The 6000-nt window shown below is 43.3% G+C and overlaps 1 protein-coding gene across 2 annotated transcripts in view; it reads right to left on the minus strand.

Annotated features, from left to right (window-relative positions):
- Positions 1-2479, minus strand: part of CUL2 (cullin 2) — a 100456-nt gene extending 97977 nt beyond the window's left edge. For both annotated transcript variants that reach the window (XM_052000529.1, XM_052000530.1), the window contains exon 1: positions 2288-2479. The gene's annotated coding sequence lies outside the window, so the exon portion shown is untranslated. The remainder of the gene's footprint in view (positions 1-2287) is intronic.
- Positions 2480-6000: the final 3521 nt, after the last annotated feature.

Consider the following 6000-nt stretch of genomic DNA (forward strand, 5'->3'; position numbering starts at 1 on the left):
TGAAAATATTTCAGGTGTTTGCTGCTTCTTTTACAGCTTTAACAATAGCTAGAAGTATGCCTACTCTTAAGATTTACAGAGCTGATCTCCAGGCCAACAATGCCGAATTAAATCATTATCTGAAAAATAAATAAACATTTCTTCCAAATAATCTGTTAGAGAAATAGGCAATTTCTTTAAAAAAAAAAATCAATTGAGCTATTTATTAATCTTGGTATAGATATTTCAAAATCCATTTACTTTTTTTAATCTATCAAAATATTTTAACCTTGAAACAAAAAGCATATACAGTTTAAAGTTATTTTAACCATCTAACCTTTCTAATCAATCTAAAGTATACTCACTTGTTAAATGATACAGAGGCTAGAGAAAAACAAAAAAGGTTGAACACTGTAACAACTGGATAAAAACATCAGTAAATATAACAGCTTCTTAAGTAGTCAAGTTAATGGAAATAAAGATATACAAGAGTCACACTCACTGATGTGTTGGTGACTGGAAACAAATGATATATACATGCCTGGTAGTTAACTTTAAAAGTATCAGAAGGGTCAGAGACATGTATGACTATGTTATACATGTGAAAATACAAATATGAAAGAGAAATTTTTTAAAATACTGTATGCTTGGTTAGAATGGTCTTTCCAACCTTCTATTGACCATCTGTAAAGATATATGCCTTAATGAATTGTGGCTATAGAGATAAAATCAATTTCACTAATATTCTGCCCATAATTTATCCTTTAGTGGATACTTTATTCTTTTCTGGATATGTTTTCTGGAGTCAAAAGCATAATCTTTCAATATTTGGGTAGCCTTATGATTTGACATCTAATTCAATAAGATTCAACAATTTATAAAGCATTTTGAGTGCTACCAGTAGTCCTAAGTGATGACATTAAGTCCCTTCTCACAAAGCAGATTCTACTTAAGGAACACAAAATCTAAATTCCTATAAATCAAGTAAGACGTTTTCCAATGTCCAACATATGTTCAATGTTGTGCTTGTACAATAACAAGTTTATTTCTCCCTTCCATTTACTCTATAATACATCAATGACTCTTGGCTATTTCTCAAACAAGACACCCCATCTCCAGACTCAGTGCCTTTTCAATAGCTGTCTATCATGCTTGGAATTCTATCTCTCCTCTTCTTCTGGCCTCCTTCAAATCTCAATTAAAATTCCACTCTGTACAGGAAAGTCTTTTCCTAATCCTCCTCAATGTAAGTGCATTCATTGCTCTGAGGTTTCCCTCAATTTATCCAGTTTGTATCTGGTCTGTAGAGTTTGCAAGTTGTCTCCCCCATTATCGAATTTCCTCCAAGCAGGGACTATTTTGCCTTTCTTGGTATCTTCACCACTTCACACAGTGCCTGGTACATGGCAGGCGCTTAATAAATGCTTACTTAATTTGATTCTGTGTCTTGGGTATGTCAGAGGCACACATGAATTCTATAGCTGAAAGGAGGGGCAACAGGAATTGAATGCAGCCTCTGGACAATGTACATTTTCAGAGAGCAGAAAACTAACGCAGCTAAGCCCACTTTGTGGATCTCAACTGAGATGGTTTGGATATGGCATATCTGGTGCACAGACAGACACCTTGTGGGCACCTCTGCAGTGTGCTGGGGGTGCAGCCCCCAAGTCCTCATGCATTTCCTCGGACCCGGGATGCTGAGGAGGATGAGGAGCCCCCCATCTTCTTGGGGCGCTCTAGGGAACAAAGTGAAAACGTTTCCTGCCGCGGGGTTCCTTAAGAACATGACCTCGGGACACCCTCCATACACACATGTGTATGTTACACGCATGCACGCATGCACACAGATGCGCGTTATATTTATACCCCACACCCTCTCCTTCTTCCTCCCCCTCCCTCCCTCCGGAGGAAATGGGGCCAAGGAAGGGGCGGTCAAGGCCGCCGGCCCGGGGAGGCCTAGGGCCTGGGCCCGGGCCGTTTCCAGGGCTCCCTCTCGACCCCCGCCGCCGCCCGGGGAGAACGGCTCGGCTGCGCCGGTGGGACCCGGCCCTCGGCGGGGTTACCTGTCTGGAGAGGCCGGGCGAGGGGCAGGGAGCGGGCAAGGCCAGGCCGGGACGGGCCGGGGCTGTCAGCTCGGCCCCCTCCTCACGGCGCTGCCATGACTGCGCTGCCCCGGCAGCCCCGGGCCCGCGAGCGAGGGGGTGGGGGAGAGGGCCCCCGGGCAGAGGGGATGTCCAGCGCCAGGGAAAGGGGCAGGCGGGCAGGGGCCCGCCGGGGCCGGGGCGCCCCCCGCGCGCCCGCCACTCACCAGGCCTCCCGCGCGGCCACAGGGACGAGATGCGGGTCTCCGCCGTCCGAGGACGCCCCCGGCACGGAGAGGGGGAGGGGAAGGGGGAAGGGAGAAGGGGAGGACCCGCCGCGGGCTGGGTCGGCTGGTCGCTGTCCTCGTCCTCCTCCTCCTCCTCCTCTCTTACCCCCCCACCCCCGTCGTCTCTCCCGACTCCGACCTCCCTCCCGGCTGTCGAGGCGATGGTAGAATCCGAGGTACGGCGAGCGAAGAGGGTGCAACTTAGTGCGATCGCAAAGGCCGCTCTAAATAAATAAATAAATGAATGAATAAGTGACAAGAAATGGAGCTGCTAGCTGGCTTTACCAGACCGAGGGAGCGGAGGCAGCTAGGAGTCCTTGGCTTCCCGGGACGGCGCGTGTCTGGACCAGAAAGGGGACCCAGGAAGTGCGGGGTCTCCCGCTACCCTCCTCCCACGCCCCAGGCCCCAGGTCACCCACTTACTCCACTCGCCCATGATTCAGAACCTTAGGGTTCCGGAAGTTAGAGACGCCCTGCTAGGACCCCAAGTCAGCAATCTGACTTGGGGGGAGCCTTCCATCTCCTCCACTGTGCTCCCCCGACACTGAAACATACAAACTCCAGGACCCTCCCCCCCCCAAGTCCCCCTCTCTCACCTCCAAAAACACCCGCAGCGTGGACTCCTCATCCTTACTGTCCCAGAACGGGGGCAAACACAGTTTGCCGAACTTTGCGTAATTGGGTACCCACCGTGGAAGGGGAAGAAATCAGGATATATTAAGCACCTCCCCTCTGCCAGCCACTGGGTTTATCGCTCTCTAAATGTTACCTTAAGAGAAAGAAATGGAAGTGTCATTTTCAGGAGGCATGGCTGCCTTTATTTTTAGAATCAGTTCTGCAGTCTTAGAACGGATCTTAAGGTTTCTTAGAAATCATCTAGTCCTTTTTACAAATGAAAAAAACCGAGCCCTGGGACAGGGACAGGGACCTGTCAAAATTGGCTCAGTTTTCCAAGTTGCCTTTTTTTACTGATGAGAACACTAAGGCCCAGGGCAGGGAAAATGACTTGTCAAAAAGGGTAGTATTTCAAAACTTCAAAAGTCCAGCCCTCTTTTCATGAGTACTTCTCATCGTTGTTTCTTCCTGCTAAAAGTTTATATTCCTTCTAGTAAACAGCTATTTTTAAAAGTTTTTTAAGTAATTTAAAAAGCAATCTTCAAAGACTTTATATGAATGTTCATACTTAATCAACATCATTACATGTAGTCATACACGAAATAATGGGAAACCATTATTTCAATGCTAAACTAGATTTAACCATTGCCCTTCATGTTACAGATCAAAAACATAGTAGACCTAGCTTTTAAAATATATGTGTACTATTAAATCAGTTTTATTATGTCATTGGAGGACTGGCCAATTGTGGTGTTCTCTTCTTTTTTATAATATATGATCGTTCTCTGGGAGCAGGTTTCTTGGGGAGGTTTTCTGGAGGCAGCCTTAGTTTCAGTTCAGAAACTACATAATCATACATACATAACATGATAAGATCATAAACTTTCCCAAATATAAAACTCCATATAGATATGACCTGATTCCCACAGTCATAAGATCCTAGTTTTCTTTCACCAATATAATTGATAGGTATGCTATAATGTTGCTTAAAACTTAACCCCTACAATATAATTTTTCTTGAACAAGGAATAAAGAAATCTGGGCAAGTCACTTAAGGTCTCACAGTCTTCATGTTTTCTCATCTTTAAAATGAGGGGAATGGATTTAGAAATCTCCTAGATTCCTTCTGGGTCTAAATCTTATAATCCCTTCTTTGTTCATCTCTAGAGAATCCCAAACCATAAAAATTCCTCTTCTGGCTTGATAGAGAATCAAGAAAACTCTGACCCCATTATGATTATTCTTCTTCTATTTCCCTTTCCTTTCCACAATTAGTCTCCTCCAATATTATCTTGCAGTCCTACTTCATAAGGCCAAGTGTATCCCAAATACACTGAATCTGCAGTGTACCCCAATTAAAAAAAAAAAACTCTGGAATATAAATACAAGCAAAAAAAAATTTGTTTTTTTTCTTCAAAGATTTTGACATGTTAATGGAGGAAGACATTACATGGCTGACATGGGTAGGCATTCCCTCAAATGGAGGATCCCAAGAGAACTCATAAGAGGAAGAAGCCACAGGGATGAATGGATCTCTACTATGAGGTCACCAAGAAGGAGGTGGGAATTTCAGGAGAATTAGGGGCTGAACTAAGTTAAAGGGAGCCATTTCTGGTATGAATACTTCTTTCAATCTCATTTAAAATACCAAATTTGCCCTTCATGTTACAGATCAAAAACATAGTAGACCTAGCTTTTAAAATATATGTGTACTATTAAATCAGTTTTATTATGTCATTGGAGGACTGGCCAATTGTGGTGTTCTCTTCTTTTTTATAATATATGATCGTTCTCTGGGAGCAGGTTTCTTGGGGAAGTTTTCTGGAGGCAGCCTTAGTTTCAGTTCAGAGTAATAATCACTCCAAATGCAGCCAGCTGATAAAATCCAAACGTTTATTTTCTCCTACCTTAATTCCAAGAGCTCTTGCAGCTTGTCCTTTGCCTCTACTTTCTTCAGCCTCCAGCCAGCACAAAGGTGGAAGATGGAATGAATCTGACTTCACCTCCGAGAGTGGGCTTCTGTATCTCCCAGAGTGCTCTTTGGCCCTGAGAACTTCTTGCTTATATGCTGTTCACTGAGTACACACCAATCATGATATCACTGGGAAACCATTATTTCAATGCTAAACTAGATTTAACCATTGCCTCCTCAGTTCCACTTAGTACCTTGTTTCAAGTTCTGGCCCATAACATCTCCTCACAGGATCAGATCAATCACACTGAACCATGCTAAATTATATAATTATTGTCTCTATCAACTCTAATGAGTTAACACTTTGTAAGGATTCCAACAGCCAATAATGATTCTTGGTTTGGATTTTCCCTTCCTAGTGGATTACATAGAATATGCACAGATACTTCTTGCCTGATTCCAGTCTAACATAAAATTTATAGGAACTATTTTCCAAATGTGGATGGCAAGTTCTATATGGTGACAAAGTCTTCTCATTGGTTGAAAAAACAGAGGGATGGGTGACAAGGGAATATGAGCCAGAACTAGAGTGAGCATACTATAAGTATGCAACTGATCTTCTTTCTCTTTCCTTATGGCTTTTAATTAAGGAAAATTTCTTTGAGCTGATTCGCAGTAGGAGTGACCAAGCATCCACATCCCAGAACAATAAGACTTCTGTTTCATTCCTAATCTTTGGTAAATGAATCTCCTGAGATGGGAATCCTTGAGTGACCTATAAATTGGAAATGGCCATCACAATGATTAGAAGGGTCTCACTGGCAATCAAAATCAGCAGCAGAATCTGTCGGAGTACTAGTGGCAGATAATAGAGATGGAAAGACAGTTTCTCTCAAAATTGTGACATCAGGGATCATGAACACTTGTTGTCTATGGATTCTAGAAATTCACTGATGCCTGAGCCCAGAAGAAAAATAAAATTAAAGGAAACTTCATGAGGACTCCATGAAAGGAGAAAAGAACTCCAGGAGAAAAGAAGAACTCCACATTTCTTCACAGGTTCTTACATTTCTTTTGCAAGCTAGATGGTACAATGTAGAGAGCACTTGGCCTAAAATCAGGAAAA

This window comes from Antechinus flavipes, chromosome 5 (assembly GCF_016432865.1).
Source record: "Antechinus flavipes isolate AdamAnt ecotype Samford, QLD, Australia chromosome 5, AdamAnt_v2, whole genome shotgun sequence".
Classification (NCBI taxonomy): Eukaryota; Metazoa; Chordata; class Mammalia; order Dasyuromorphia; family Dasyuridae; genus Antechinus; species Antechinus flavipes.